This window comes from Procambarus clarkii, chromosome 20 (assembly GCF_040958095.1).
Source record: "Procambarus clarkii isolate CNS0578487 chromosome 20, FALCON_Pclarkii_2.0, whole genome shotgun sequence".
Lineage (NCBI taxonomy): Eukaryota > Metazoa > Arthropoda > Malacostraca > Decapoda > Cambaridae > Procambarus > Procambarus clarkii.
In genome coordinates this window covers 20224942-20241635 of record NC_091169.1, presented here as the reverse complement: position 1 = coordinate 20241635, position 16694 = coordinate 20224942, and the positions used below count along the sequence as shown (strand labels likewise).

General features: G+C 47.5%; 1 protein-coding gene across 7 annotated transcripts in view; it reads left to right on the top strand.

Annotated features, from left to right (window-relative positions):
• Positions 1–16694, top strand: part of LOC123755372 (ras GTPase-activating protein raskol) — a 378842-nt gene that overhangs the window by 229189 nt on the left and 132959 nt on the right. The window contains exon 1 of one of the 7 annotated variants that reach the window (XM_069327647.1): positions 3567–3982. The exons of the other annotated variants lie outside the window; for them this stretch is intronic. The gene's annotated coding sequence lies outside the window, so the exon portion shown is untranslated. Of the gene's footprint in view, positions 1–3566; positions 3983–16694 lie in introns of those variants that run through there. 7 annotated transcript variants of the gene reach the window in all.

The following is a 16694-nucleotide window of genomic DNA, read 5'->3' as shown; positions in this document are numbered from 1 at the left end:
TCACCTAAGCAAGTTACAATCTTGATGAGCTAGTTATAAAATTCAATGCACATCGTCACATCAACAATGGGTTCGAGATCGACCACAAGTACAGTTTCTAAATTAAGCAACTGACATATATGGAGAGCTAGTGTCACAATTGATATGTTTGTCCTGCACACCGCCCCCCATCCAGTGGGCAGCGGTGGATAGGTAACAATCACTCAGTTACTACCTACAGTTAGCAAACTGGAGACATTTGGCCAAGATATCTGGCAGCAGATAATTTTGAATGAAATGTTTACACATCTCTTGAACATTTGTTATTGAATTGTCTCTGAATTCACATATCTTTTCGCACTCCATCACACGGCTCAGACTCGGTTACGAGTATCTCTGGAAATTCTCGTCATCTGCTGATGTAGACCTGACCAAATGTTAACTGTGTCAACAAAATTATTCGCACACCCTCCGTTTGTGTACTCATCTAGTTGTGCTTGCGGGGGTTGAGCTCTGGCTCTTTGGTCCCGCCTCTCAACTGTAGTGTGTGCGCGTACATGCCTGGCTGTTTGTCTGTCACTGTAGTCACTGGTTGATACGGATTGTCTTGTGAAACTTACTGTATTATAATATATTACTCGTTCCTTATAAGGGTGGTCAAACAATGCAATGAAAAAAGAAGCTGTGGAAGCCACCTCCATCCAAGACTTTATGGACAGATTAGCGAAATAATGTGAACGATGCTAAGGTCAAAGGTCTGAAACTGCTAAGGTCAAAGGTCATCAGATGTTTCTAACTGCTAAGATCAAAGGTCAACAGATGTTTCTAACTGCTAAGGTCAAAGGTCAACAGATGTTTCTAACAGCTAAGATCAAAGGTCATCAGATATTTCTAACTGCTAAGGTCAAAGGTCAACAGATGGTGCTAGTTCCTCATTGGCTGTCTTTGCCCGGACGGTTGGCTGTCTAATAACTCGACCCGTAATTACCCAATTCCCCAATTGCCGATACGTCCCCCGGCGCTGTGAATTAATTAGCAGTGGAGTTGGCAAAGCCTTGCCTAGACGGTACGACCTTCACCACCTGCCTTCTTCCCGGTACGACCTCCTTCATACACTGGTACGGTGTCCTCGACTGCTGGTACGACCTCTTTGGTACTGGTACGACCCCCTTGTCTCACTGGTACCACCTCTTTGGTACTGGTACGACCCCCTTGTCTCACTGGTACGACCTCTTTGACTCAATGATAAAACACCACCTAACGATACCTGATCAACGGGGCTGTGATTCATACGCAAGTCAGCGAACAGCAATATCTAACAGCCTGGTTGACCAGACCACCACCCAGGAGGCCTGGTCAGAGACTGGGCCGCGGGGACATAGATTCCCGGATCCACTAGCAGGCAAACAGTTCACGGAAATCATCTTAAAGCACCAAGACCCCCCCACCCCCCTCTCTTTGGGGGGGAGGGGGGGTTAGTTGGAATAGTTGGGGTTGGTTGGAATGGTTGGGGGTTGGCTGGAATGGCTGGGGTTGGCTGGAATGGCTGGGGTTGGCTGGAATGGCTGGGGTTGGCTGGAATGGCTGGGGGTTGGCTGGAATGGCTGGGGGTTGGCTGGAATGGCTGGGGTTGGTTGGAATGGCTGGGGTTGGCTGGAATGGCTGGGGTTGGCTGGAATGGCTGGGGTTGGCTGGAATGGCTGGGGTTGGCTGGAATGGCTGGGGGTTGGCTGGAATGGCTGGGGTTGGCTGGAATGGCTGGGGTTGGCTGGAATGGCTGACCTCTAATGATCCGAGGTATCCCGACCCCGGCTATAATAAGTAATTAGAGGAGAGACTAATTATAGTGGCTTAGTGATTATCGAGACCTTCCCCCCCCCCCTCTTCTTGTTCCCTCCCTTCCCCCCCCTCCCTCTCCTCCCCTCACTCCTTCCCCTCCGTGTCAGCGTCTGGTGGGGCTCCAAGTCTCCCCTCATCAGCTGGTTATGTCAACATTTCAACACCTTTTATCTCTTGCTAATTGCTCTCTCCTGTGCACCTGTTGCCATGTACACAGTTGCCTGTACCTCTGTTGTCATGTATACATTTTTTTGTCATTTACAACTATTTTCATGGTATTTTCAAATAGTTTCTTGTCCTCACCTATCCCCACCCCCTCTTGGAATAGTTGGAATAGTTGTCTCTTCTCCCCCTCTTCCCCATCCCCATACACCCATTTCCTATACCACCCATTCCTCCTACGCCCAGTTCCTGATTCGTCCTCACCTATGACCACAGTTGGCTGACCTTTCCCCATGCAAAAGCCATCCGTCCCAACCCCATCGACCTATTTTCCCGACACCCCCTTCCCCCCCATCTCCCGGGTTCTGCTGTGCCTTCAGCCGCTCTCAAATGGTCTATCTATATCCAATAACCTCGTTTCCTGCATTTCAAGCGAAGCTGCCTGGCGAGAGATCTTCGTAGCATCTTCCAGGATCTTCCCTAGCATCTTCCAGGATCTTACTCGCTATTCCCCCCCACCCCTCAGCATCTTGCTCGTTTTTTTATTGTTATTTTTTTCCCCTCTTCTCGTTATGTTCGTCTTTTCCCTTTTATCTTTCGCCTCTTCTAATTATCTGTTCTCTTTTTCTTCCGTTTATCTCTGGTTTCTGGTTATCTGTCTTTTTCTCTGTTGGGTCTTTTTTTTCTATCTGGTCTCTTCTCTTTCTGTTAGGACTGTTCTAGTTCTGTCTCTCTGTCTCTCTCTCTCTCTATTTCTCTCTCTGTCTCTTTCTTAATGGTGCTCATCTGCTCATTTTCCATCCCACTACTGTCATTGGTTAACAATAAAGCTCTCATTCTCTCCTCGTATCCGGATTATTTTGTCTTTATTTCTGTTTTCCCTCAATTCTCATAGTTCCTCATTCTACCTGTAGTCTCCCTCTACCCCCCCACATTCTGCCTCATATCTCAATCTCCTTCATTCTACTCTTAACTAGTTGCCCTCATTCTACTCTCATTCTCTCTAAACAATATCCTTCTTCTACATTGCACCTCATTCTCCCTCATTCTACATATTACCCTCATTCTCACGCTGACCCCTCGCTCTCTTCCAGCACTCATTAAATTGTCAGTTGGTGACTCGCTGACTTATGCAGTGTTGTTGCTGGTGAGGCCGAGCTGGTTGGGCATATGTGAGGAGGAGGGGGTTCGGGAAGTAGTGTGAGGGGGGGGGGTGGGGGGTTCTGCCTGGATTCGTATCCTGGCCGGGGAGGATTGATTGGGTGCCAATCGTAAATTGTAGCCTCTGTTCACCCAGCAGTGAATGGGTGCCTGGTTGCTTAAATGATTTGGCGGGTCGTGTTCCAGGGGATAAAATTAGGATTAGGGACCTGCCTGAAACGCTATGAGTGCTGGTGCCTGTACAAGAATGTAAGAATTCTTCTATGACAGTCCTCAAACGGTTATGATTCCGGCCAGCCATATAGTTTTTTATCATGCCGGGAGTGGGTCGGGCTGGCTTGGTGGGCGGGGAGTGGGTCCAGCTGGCTCGGTGGGAGGGGAGCCGGATGGGAGGCATGGTGGTGGGAAGGGGAGAGAAGCAGCGCGGGACAGACCTCAGTGTCTCTCTGAACGTCGCGAGAGGTGGATGCGTCGCCGCGCTCCGTCTCCTCCCTCTGTGAGAAACCTCTGCCCAGCCGCCCTCCCCCACGACACACACAACAAAACCAGTGACAAAAATGTAGAAATCTCATTCCCTCTATACATTTGACCTCTCCCTCGAGTCACACAACAATTTTCCCGACAGAAACGTAAAGGAATGGAAGCTGTAGAGGGGCGAGACTTGATGTGTGAGGGGTATAAGGGGGAAGATGAGGCTGTGTTTAGTGTAGTGGTTGTGGTGTAGTTGGGGACGGGAGGGGCACTGTGCTCTTTTACCCAGTGCCCACCACTCTTACCTAGTTCACCCTGGCGCCCATTAGGATTAAATTCGTGTCCCCTCCAAGCCCGAAAGTCGCTAAAGGTAAGTTTGGTTTTAAATTTTTGTCAGATTTATATATATATATATATATATATATATATATATATATATATATATATATATATATATATATATATATATATATATATATATATATATATATATTTATATATATTTATATATATTTATATATATTTATATATATTTATATATATTTATATATATATGGTTGGTAATGATGTTATTAAATGTTACTACAAGCTAAGAGCTGTTTTCCTATATCAGCTTTGTTTTTAATGTGAATTTTTTTGTATTTGTGTAAGTGTTTTCTCTCGCCAGTGCATGCAAGAGTTGAGCTACAGCTCCTTGGCCCCATCTTAACCCCATCAGTCTTTTGATGCACTTCTGTTCCTCGTGTGAGTTCCATCTTGAAGCTGTGAATGGAATTGTTTACACCTCTGTTCTTCATAGTTCGAAAGGGTGAGGGAGGGGGGTTAACTGTTCTGTTGGGAAAGTGAGCTTCAGCTCTTGGTCCCAGCCACTGGGCCGTTAGTTGTAACCATTTCCTACTCCTCTAGTGCTTTGTCATGTTTACACTTGAAGCTGTGAATGGATTTGACCTCCATTCCTTTACCTGTGACTCCACTTTTCACCTGTGTCTTCACATGTGTCCTCTTGGTCTGTCCTCATATGTGTCCTCACATGTGTCCTCTTGGTCTGTCCTCACATGTGTCCTCTTGGTCTGTCCTCACATGTGTCCTCTTGGTCTGTCCTCACATGTGTCCTCTTGGTCTGTCCTCACGTGTGTCCTCACATGTGTCCTCTTGGTCTGTCCTCACATGTGTCCTCTTGGTCTGTCATCACATGTGTCCTCTTGGTCTGTCCTCACATGTGTCCTCTTGGTCTGTCATCACATGTGTCCTCTTGGTCTGTCCTCACGTGTGTCCTCACATGTGTCCTCTTGGTCTGTCATCACATGTGTCCTCTTGGTCTGTCCTCACATGTGTCCTCTTGGTCTGTCATCACATGTGTCCTCTTGGTCTGTCCTCACGTGTGTCCTCACATGTGTCCTCTTGGTCTGTCATCACATGTGTCCTCTTGGTCTGTCCTCACATGTGTCCTCTTGGTCTGTCCTCACGTGTGTCCTCACATGTGTCCTCTTGGTCTGTCCTCACATGTGTCCTCTTGGTCTGTCATCACATGTGTCCTCTTGGTCTGTCCTCACATGTGTCCTCTTGGTCTGTCCTCACATGTGTCCTCTTGGTCTGTCCTCACGTGTGTCCTCACATGTGTCCTCTTGGTCTGTCCTCACATGTGTCCTCTTGGTCTGTCATCACATGTGTCCTCTTGGTCTGTCCTCACATGTGTCCTCTTGGTCTGTCATCACATGTGTCCTCTTGGTCTGTCCTCACGTGTGTCCTCTTGGTCTGTCTTCACATGTGTCCTCTTGGTCTGTCCTCACGTGTGTCCTCACATGTGTCCTCTTGGTCTGTCCTCACATGTGTCCTCTTGGTCTGTCCTCACATGTGTCCTCTTGGTCTGTCCTCACATGTGTCCTCTTGGTCTGTCCTCACGTGTGTCCTCACATGTGTGCCTCTTGGTCTGTCCTCACATGTGTCCTCTTGGTCTGTCATCACATGTGTCCTCTTGGTCTGTCCTCACATGTGTCCTCTTGGTCTGTCATCACATGTGTCCTCTTGGTCTGTCCTCACGTGTGTCCTCACATGTGTCCTCTTGGTCTGTCATCACATGTGTCCTCTTGGTCTGTCCTCACATGTGTCCTCTTGGTCTGTCATCACATGTGTCCTCTTGGTCTGTCCTCACGTGTGTCCTCACATGTGTCCTCTTGGTCTGTCATCACATGTGTCCTCTTGGTCTGTCCTCACATGTGTCCTCTTGGTCTGTCCTCACGTGTGTCCTCACATGTGTCCTCTTGGTCTGTCCTCACATGTGTCCTCTTGGTCTGTCATCACATGTGTCCTCTTGGTCTGTCCTCACATGTGTCCTCTTGGTCTGTCATCACATGTGTCCTCTTGGTCTGTCCTCACATGTGTCCTCTTGGTCTGTCATCACATGTGTCCTCTTGGTCTGTCATCACATGTGTCCTCTTGGTCTGTCCTCACATGTGTCCTCTTGGTTGTCATCACATGTGTCCTCTTGGTCTGTCATCACATGTGTCCTCTTGGTCTGTCCTCACATGTGTCCTCTTGGTCTGTCATCACATGTGTCCTCTTGGTCTGTCATCACATGTGTCCTCTTGGTCTGTCCTCACATGTGTCCTCTTGGTCTGTCCTCACATGTGTCCTCTTGGTCTGTCCTCACGTGTGTCCTCACATGTGTCCTCTTGGTCTGTCCTCACATGTGTCCTCTTGGTCTGTCCTCACATGTGTCCTCTTGGTCTGTCCTCACATGTGTCCTCTTGGTTTGTCCTCACATGTGTCCTCTTGGTCTGTCCTCACATGTGTCCTCTTGGTCTGTCCTCACATGTGTCCTCTTGGTCTGTCCTCACATGTGTCCTCTTGGTCTAGGTCTGTCCTCACATGTGTCCTCTTGGTCTGTCTTCACATGTGTCCTCTTGGTCTGTCCTCACATGTGTCCTCTTGGTCTGTCCTCGCATGTGTCCTCTTGGTCTGTCCTCACATGTGTCCTCTTGGTCTGTCCTCACATGTGTCCTCTTGGTCTAGGTCTGTCCTCACATGTGTCTTCTTGGTCTGTCCTCACATGTGTCCTCATGTTCCCCAACGTCAAGAAACTGCCGTACTAAAGTGCCCTTATCCTAACCTACCAGAGGACCCAAAACAGAAAACGGGACAGTAAGTCAATTTCGCCAGCCGCTGCCATTTTATAGTACGACAATTTTTTACCTTAGGTAGAGTATACGTCAAAATGCGACGTTCTATTAGGAGGACGTTCTGCAGCATCCAGAGAAGATTCAGAGGTACGCCACCAGACTAGTCGCAGACGTGAGAGGTATGAGCTACGAGGAAAGGCTAATGGAGCTAAACCTTACGTCCCTGGAAGACAGAAGAGTAAGGGGAGACATGATAACCACCTACAAAATTCTCAGGGGAATTGACAGGGTGGACAAAGATAAACTCTTTAGCACGCGTGGAACACACACAAGAGGACACAGGTGGAAACTTAGTACCCAATTGAGCCACAGAGACATTAGAAATAATTTTTCACTGTCAGAGTAGTTAAAAAATGGAATTGAGTAGTGATGTGATGGAGGCAGACTCCATACACAGTTTCAAATGTAGATATGATCAGAGCCCAGTAGGCTCAGGAACCTGTACACCAGTTGATTGACAGTCGAGAGGCGGGACCAAAGAGCCGAAGCTCAACCCCCTGCAAGGGCAACTAGATAAGTACAGACCAATATCCTCACCTCCACTGTTTATTTCTCCGATTATTTTATATGTCGCAACCACGTCTCCTCTTATTGTCTCTGGGACTTGTCGGTACAGCGACGGCCTCGCTTCTTGCAGGGCCGTTGTTCGTTCCCCGATGGCACCTGATAAGGCCCTGACGTGCCCCCTGATACCTTGCCAAGGCCCTGACGTGCCCCCTGATACCTTGCCAAGGCCCTGACGTGCCCCCTGATACCTTGCCAAGGCCCTGACGTGCCCCCTGATACCTTGCCAAGGCCCTGACGTGCCCCCTGATACCTTGCCAAGGCCCTGACGTGCCCCCTGATACCTTGCCAAGGCCCTGACGTGCCCCCTGATACCTTGCCAAGGCCCTGACGTGCCCCCTGATACCTTGCCAAGGCCCTGACGTGCCCCCTGATACATGACCAAGACCCTGACGTGCCCCCTGATACCTGACCAAGACCCTGACGTGCCCCCCTGACACCCCTCCCCCCCCTGGTACCCATTCATCGCCTATCGGTATTTCACTTCCAAACTGATGGTGCACAAGTCCTCATAATCCGGAGTGAACCGTGGCGCACAGGGTTGGTGGGTGGGGGGCGCTGTGCCCGGAATGTTAAGAGGTTGTAGGTCATGCTTTATGCATGCTAGTTGACTGGGTTAGAGGTTGTGGGTATTGGCGTTGTGTTGTTTGATGGAGGTGGGTGGGTACGTGTGTACTCACCTGTTTATGCTTGTACTCCCCTATTTGTGCTTGCAGGATCGAGCAATGACTCTTGGATCCCGCCTTTCTAGTCATCGGTTGTTTACTGCAATGACTCCTGTTCCATTTGCCTGTCATATCTAGTTTTAAAACTAGAGATTCAGGGTGTGTGTGTGCGGGGGGGGGCGCCCGTGTATTCGCCTAGTTGCATTTGCAGGGAATGAGCTACGGCTCTTGGGTCCCTCCTCTCGACTCTTAATCGACTGGTGTTTTCAGAGTCTATTGGGCTGCACTTGAAATTATGTATGGCGTCTGAATACACGTTACTTCGAAGTGTATTATATTTGTTAACTGTTCTTGACGCTGAACAAAAAAAAAATATTCTTAATGTGTCTGTGGTTTATTTGGGTAGTTAGTATCAAACCGTAAGTTGTTGGTATAATTGGGCGTGAATGGGGGTTTGTTTGTGTACCGTGAGGAGAAGTAGACCTGTTTGTGTGTGTGTGTTGGCGTGGTTGGTGAAGGGTTTGTTTACCTGGGGCGTGTGTTGGGCGTGTGTACTCACCTGATGACCAGACCACACACTAGAATGTGAAGGGACGACGACGTTTCGATCCGTCCTGGACCATTCTCAAGTCGATTGTGAGAATCGACTTGAGAATGGTCCAGGACGGACCGAAACGTCGTCGTCCCTTCACCTTCTAGTGTGTGGTCTGGTCGTCATACTTTAGCCACGTTATTGTGACTCATCGCCTGTACTCACCTATTTGTGTCTGCAGGATCGAGCATTGACTCTTGGATCCCGCCTTTCGAGCATCGGTTGTTTACAGCAATGACTCGTATTCTGTATTTAGTTTTATGGGGACACTTTCCTTGTCATTGTGATGAGGTCATTCGAGGTCATGGTCTACAGTGTTGCAGGGATGGCGCCTGCAATTAAGCCAATTCAGCATATTAAGGCTCTCGTGCGCCGTTGCTCTCCAGCCTCTGTTGCATTGTTTACCTGGATCTTACCTAGAGAGGGTCTCGGGAGTTCTACTCCCCGAGCCTCGCCAGGCTGGACTTTGTGATAACTTGGTCCAACAGGCTGTTGCTTGGAGCGGCCCGCAGGCCCACATACCCACTACAGCCCGTAGCTTGCCTGGCACAGGAGCGGGGCAAGTAGCACAGGCTGTGGTGAGCCCGAAGTGGACTTACCTGGCACAGGAGCGGGGCAAGTAGCACGGGCTGTGGTGAGCCCGTAGTGGACTTACCTGGCACAGGAGCGGGGCAAGTAGCACGGGCTATGGTGAGTCCGTAGTGGACTTACCTGGCACAGGAGCGGTGTGCAATACTGTTGAGTGAGTAGACTGGTATACCCACGCCATGGAGGGGTATACCTCACAGTGAGGTATGTTGGAGGGGGAGCTCCCAGGGGGTACATAAGTGTTATGAGGCAACTAGAGTCTATACTCCCGGTGGCTGGTCAGCCAAAGGCTCCCACAACTCCTCACCCAAGAGACTCCAAACACGCCATGGTTCGTGTTATCTATCTTGTATCTTGGAGCACGGGGAGGGGAGGGAGGTCCTCTATCTATGGTTGGTGCCTAGTCAATCCTCCTCGGTCAGGATACGAACCCAGGCCAAATCGCATGCGAAGCGCGGGTCGAGTGTGTTACCACTGAGCCACGGAGACGGTGAGTGGTATGACTAATGACTCAATCTATTGGAACAATAGAGTGATCTCAGTCTAGATGAACAGAGGCATCAGATGAAATAAACTCTGCCTAATTGTTACTGTACCGACTGGGAATCGAACCCGGGTCCCTAGATTGTGAATTGACGAACGGTGATCACTCGGCCGCAACTGTCTGTGCGCGCGCGCGTGTATTTACTATTTGTATTTGCAGAATCGCGCTATTAGCTCTTGGACCCCGCCTTTCTAACCAATGTACTTTTCCTCTATTATGTCTACTACATATATTTCTCTCTAAACACACACACACACACACACACACACACACACACACACACACACACACACACACACACACACACAGAGGCGGGACCAAAGAGCCAGAGCTCAACCCCCGCAAACACAACTAGGTGAGTACAACTAGGTGAGTACACACACACACACACACACACACACACACACACACACACACACACACACACACACACACACACACACACACACACACACATACACACACACACACACACACACACACACACACACACACACACACACACACACACACACACACACACACAAAGAGTGTGTGTGTGTGTGTGTGTGTGTGTATGTGTGTGTGTGTGTGTGTGTGTGTGTGTGTGTGTGTGTGTGTGTGTGTGTGTGTGTGTGTGTGTGTGTGTGTGTGTATGTGTGTGTTGTGTGTGTGTGTGTGGAAAGGGGGGGGGGGGTCCAATACAACATACCAAGACCTTTAATCAAACAGTATATTTTTTCTCGCGTGTTGAAGCCTCGCATGTCACGACCCCCTCTCACCCCCAGATCCCTAGCACCCCCTCCCCTAAACCCACTCTCACCCCCCCAACCCACTCTCATCCCCCCTAACCCACTCTTATCCCCTCCCCCCTCTCAAACCCCCACCCCCCCACACCCAGAACTGGACCTCACAACTCCAAGAGGACAGAGACAAACATAGGGGACATGATCTCAACACTCAAGATACATACTGAGAGTGATAGCCACCGTGGACAAGGAGAGCCTCTTTAAATAAGAGGATGGCCTCTTTAGATAAGAGGATGGCCTCTTTAGATAAGAGGATGGCCTCTTTAAATAAGAGGATGGCCTCTTTAGATAAGAGGATGGCCTCTTTAAATAAGAGGATGGCCTCTTTAAATAAGAGGATGGCCTCTTTAAATAAGAGGATGGCCTCTTTAGATAAGAGGATGGCCTCTTTAAATAAGCGATGGCCTCTTTAGATAAGAGGATGGCCTCTTTAAATAAGAGGATGGGCTCTTTAAATAAGAGGATGGCCTCTTTAAATAAGAGGATGGCCTCTTTAGATAAGAGGATGGCCTCTTTAAATAAGAGGATGGCCTCTTTAGATAAGAGGATGGCCTCTTTAGATAAGAGGATGGCCTCTTTAAATAAGAGGATGGGCTCTTTAAATAAGAGGATGGCCTCTTTAGATAAGAGGATGGCCTCTTTAGATAAGAGGATGGCCTCTTTAGATAAGAGGATGGCCTCTTTAGATAAGAGGATGGCCTCTTTAAATAAGAGGATGGCCTCTTTAGATAAGAGGATGGCCTCTTTAAATAAGAGGATGGCCTCTTTAGATAAGAGGATGGCCTCTTTAAATAAGAGGATGGCCTCTTTAGATAAGAGGATGGCCTCTTTAAATAAGAGGATGGGCTCTTTAAATAAGAGGATGGCCTCTTTAAATAAGAGGATGGCCTCTTTAGATAAGAGGATGGCCTCTTTAAATAAGAGGATGGCCTCTTTAGATAAGAGGATGGCCTCTTTAGATAAGAGGATGGCCTCTTTAGATAAGAGGATGGCCTCTTTAAATAAGAGGATGGGCTCTTTAAATAAGAGGATGGCCTCTTTAAATAAGAGGATGGCCTCTTTAGATAAGAGGATGGCCTCTTTAAATAAGAGGATGGCCTCTTTAGATAAGAGGATGGCCTCTTTAGATAAGAGGATGGCCTCTTTAGATAAGAGGATGGCCTCTTTAAATAAGAGGATGGGCTCTTTAAATAAGAGGATGGCCTCTTTAAATAAGAGGATGGCCTCTTTAGATAAGAGGATGGCCTCTTTAGATAAGAGGATGGCCTCTTTAAATAAGAGGATGGCCTCTTTAAATAAGAGGATGGGCTCTTTAAATAAGAGGATGGCCTCTTTAAATAAGAGGATGGCCTCTTTAAATAAGAGGATGGCCTCTTTAGATAAGAGGATGGCCTCTTTAAATAAGAGGATGGGCTCTTTAAATAAGAGGATGGCCTCTTTAAATAAGAGGATGGCCTCTTTAAATAAGAGGATGGCCTCTTTAGATAAGAGGATGGCCTCTTTAGATAAGAGGATGGCCTCTTTAAATAAGCGATGGCCTCTTTAAATAAGAGGATGGCCTCTTTAGATAAGAGGATGGCCTCTTTAGATAAGAGGATGGCCTCTTTAAATAAGAGGATGGCCTCTTTAGATAAGAGGATGGCCTCTTTAAATAAGAGGATGGCCTCTTTAGATAAGAGGATGGCCTCTTTAGATAAGAGGATGGCCTCTTTAAATAAGAGGATAGCCTCTTTAAATAAGAGGATGGCCTCTTTAGATAAGAGGATGGCCTCTTTAGATAAGAGGATGGCCTCTTTAAATAAGAGGATGGCCTCTTTAGATAAGAGGATGGCCTCTTTAGATAAGAGGATGGCCTCTTTAAATAAGAGGATGGCCTCTTTAGATAAGAGGATGGCCTCTTTAGATAAGAGGATGGCCTCTTTAGATAAGAGGATGGCCTCTTTAGATAAGAGGATGGCCTCTTTAAATAAGAGGATAGCCTCTCTAACAAGTAAGCCGAGAGGACACTGATATGAACTGGAATCTCAAATGTGTGGAAGGAATGTCAGTAAATACTCACAGCCTGTATGGGTTGGGCCAACAAGTGGAATGTTCCTTGAGAGAGAGAGGAAGGTCTGGAAGCCACCTCCTTCCACAACTTTAGGCACAGGCTCGACACAAGGATTTTTGGAACGTCAGAACAGTTGACCTATAAACGTAGCGGGTAGAAGAAATGTTGTATTTATTAAGCAAGATATAAATTATTATCTTGCTTGGGTGGTGGAGTATTTGTATATTAGATTAGCACGTGTACGTGAGTACATGTGGGGTATTCTCCGGGTTGGGGTTCGAGGCAGGTCAGCTGTACATGTTGTTGAAGAGTTCACCACTCTTCAGTTCAGGTTAGTTCACCCAAGTGGTTACCGATATTGAACTGGGCTGTTCTCTTGTCTATGAAGCTTCTTTTTTCATTCTCTTACTCTCTCTCTTTCTCTCCTCTCTTCTCCCTTCCTCTAGACACCTTCATGCCATCTTCCCTCCCTTATTTCCCCCTCTCCTCCCTACCTCTCTTCCCCCCTCCCTACCCCTCCTTCCCCTCTCCTTCCTCACTTGCCAGAATTTTACATGTTGGGAAAAATATGTCGTGTTATCATATAGAAATACAGTGTTGTGTGGCACTTTGTGTGGAGGTCTCCCAGGTCTCACGACACTGTGTTTGTTGAGTGTGTTTGTGTGTTTGTGGGGCGGTCTCTCAGGCCTCACGTGTGTGTTTGTGGGGCGGTCTCTCAGGCCTCACGTGTGTGTTTGTGTGTTTGTGGGGCGGTCTCTCAGGCCTCACGTGTGTGTTTGTGTGTTTGTGGGGCGGTCTCTCTGGCCTGACGAGTGTGTGTGTGTGTTTATATCGTGTGTTGTGTGTTTGTTGTGTGTTTGTTGTGTTTTCTGGCTTCTTGCTTTGCGTTACTGTTCTTGTTGGTTGTGCTTGTGTGTTTGTGGAGGTGTGTGGCTGCGTAGACGTGCGTTTGTTCGTCAGTATTGTGGTGTATGTCTATACTTAATTGAGTATATATTTATACATAGCTGTACATGGCTGTGTAAGTTTATTCATAATTGTGCATTGTCTATGCATATTTCTGTGTACCTATACAGAGTTGTATGTATGTATACGTAAGTGTGTGTGTGTGCGCGTGCGTGCGCATCTCTGCGTGTGTTCCAGCGATTACCAGAATATTTATATACTTTTTTTTTTAGGGCTTCCTCTGTTTTGGTCCAGTGAAGCGTTTTGTGTTCGCCATTTTTAACATAATTAGAGTTTTTTTTTTGTACCTCTCGTGCACGCCAGACTGCCTCCTCCTTGGGCTTGCTTCTCACCTCCTCCTCCTGAGGAGCTTTTTTTCCCTCAGTCTCTCCACCTCAGGGTTCAGCTACCTAATACAGATTTTAATAGAAGTTATCCTTAGGAAACAAATTTCTTTTGATATGTTTATTTTTGTTGGGGAGGGGAGCCTGTTTTTTTATTATTAATAAAGTAAGTATGTTGGATTACATACTTACACACAAACACAACATACTGAAGTAAGTATGTTGTTGATAAATTGTCTCTGACATGGCCCACCTGTTACCCAGTGTTCCCCCCTTTGCTTACGGTCCCCTCTCTCACTATACTCCCCTTCTTTTAGGTCATGTTCCCCTCATTTTCCCCCTACCCCTCATGTTTCTCATAACATTTCCCTCTTCCTCTTATGGTGTTTTTAATGTTCGTTCTCCCCTTCACTCCAGGGGCCAGATTCACAAAAGTACTTTCGAACGTGTACATCTTTCCTCAATCTTTGACGGCTTTGGTTACATTTATTAAAGCAGTTTACAAGCATGAAAACTTGCCAATCAACTGTTGTTATTGTTATAAACAGCCTCCTGGTGCTTAGGAGCTCATTATGACTGTTTAATAATTGGAAACAAAGCCGCCGAAGATTGAGAAAAGATGTACAGGTTCGTAAGTGCTTGCGTAAGTGCTTTCGTGAATCTAGTCCCAGATCATCTTAGATCACAGCTTATGGCCCTCCAAGGCCCTCCTCGCCCGTGAGGAAGGAGCCTCGCCGCTAACAAGGTCATTGGGGGCGAACATTGGAATTCATTTTCTCCAGTGTGCTGGAAGTTTTACACAAGACCTTGAAGATGCAAATCGATAGATATGTGAAGACCGTGTCTATTGAATACACATGAATGTAATTGGCATGTGTGACGACAGTGTTTCCAGGGGTGGTAGTTGCAGTAGTTGTGGTAGTAGTAGTTGCAGTAGTTGTGGTAGTGGTAGTTGCAGTGGTTGTGGTAGTGGTAAGATTTGGAAGATTCAGGAGAAAGCGCCAAGCCATTACAAGACTATAATAAGATCTTTATTAAAAGATCTGCAAGATTTGGAATATTAGTCTTTTTTCAGCTAAATTTCAGCGTCCGTTTCTTATTTACAGTATTACATCACCTTGCGATGATTTCGGGGTTCAACGTCCCCTCGGCCCGGTCCTCGACCAGGCCGCCAGCATGTCGTTACCTCTCTGTGTTGTTCCTACAGGCACTGAAAGATGGAGTACAGGGAGAGAGCCTTCTGCTTTTTTTATCCTCTCATATATCCAGACAGAACTTGCAACAAAAAGTATCTGTATTATATACAGATAGTTGAGCTACCATGGACCAGTAACTGCTCCGTTAATTGATGATTGATGAAGATTAAGCCACTCAGAGAGAATACCCAGGGAGAATACCCAGGGAAAATAAGCCATAAGCCACGGGAGCCGGTCGGCCGAGCGGACAGCACGCTGGACTTGTGATCCTGTGGTCCCGGGTTCGATTCAGGGCGCTGACCAGAAACAATGGGCAGAGTTTCTTTCACCCTATGCCCCTGTTACCTAGCAGTAAAATAGGTACCTGGGTGTTAGTGAGCTGTCACGGGCTGCTTCCTGGGGGTGGAGGCCTGATCGAGGACCGGGCCGCGGGGACACTAAAGCCCCGAAAGCATCTCAAGATAACCTCAAGATAACCCAAGAGGTGGCACGGGCATGAATAGCCCGTAAAACTGCTCCGTTATCTCGGCTATTTTTTTTTTTAATCTATCCATGTGATGTCCCATCATCGACATCCGGCAATTGTTCTTTCTCCTTTCCCTTTCTCTCCCACCTGCGTTCCTTTCCCCTTCCTCCCACTCCCCCCCCCCCCTCCCTTTCCGCCTCAACCCCTTCTCAAGTGGCTACCTCCCCCCCCCCCCCTCAGGTGTGGAGCGGCCTTCATCACACCTCATTACACCCCGGCTATTGCCTCCTAAGGTGAGAAGCTTCGAAGTCTTCCACCTCTCATCCTGGTGGATACATTCACGAAGCCGTTACGCAAGCACTTAGGAACGTGTACATCTTTTCTTAATCTTTGACGGCTTTGGTTACATTTATTAAACAGTTTACAAGCATGAAAACTTGTCAATCAACTGTTGTTATGGTTATAAACAGCCTCCTGGTGCTTCGGAGCTCATTAACTGTTTAATAACTGTAAACAAAGCCGCCAAAGATTGAGAAAAGATGGATAGGTTCGTAAGGGCTTGCGTAACTGCTTCGTGAATCTGGCCCCCTGGTGGCTACTTGAAGAGGTTCAGGCGGTCAGCCGTCTCGAGCCTTCCTGCGAAGTCGTCCTCAGGTTGTGTTGATGAGGACGGGCGGTGATGAGGACTTTTTTTTCATTAAGTTATGTTTTCTGCACAAAATTCCGAACTCACGGGAGTGTCTTGTGGATATGTGGGCCTGCGGGCCGCTCCATACAACAGCCTGTTGGACCAAGCTCTCACAAGTTAATCCTGGTCCCAGGCCGAGCTTGGGAGTAGCAGAACTCACGGAACCCCATCCAGGTAAACTCCAGGTTAAGGTAGGTTGAATTGGCTTATAGAGTAGCGATGACGTAGTGCGGGTACGTGATTTTCTTTGACCTTATTTCATTGTCTAGTGAGACGTCATCACATGGGAGCATCGCTTCTCCCAAAACAATGGCTAAGTCTGCTTCAATTTAGATGATAAAGATGATAAAGATTAAGCCACCCAAGAGGTGGCACGGGCATGAATAGCCCGTAAGATCAATTTAGCGGCCGTTCCCCCGTTTTATAGTCATACTGGCTTCCCACTTTCTCCTGATCATTTCCTTCACTTTCCT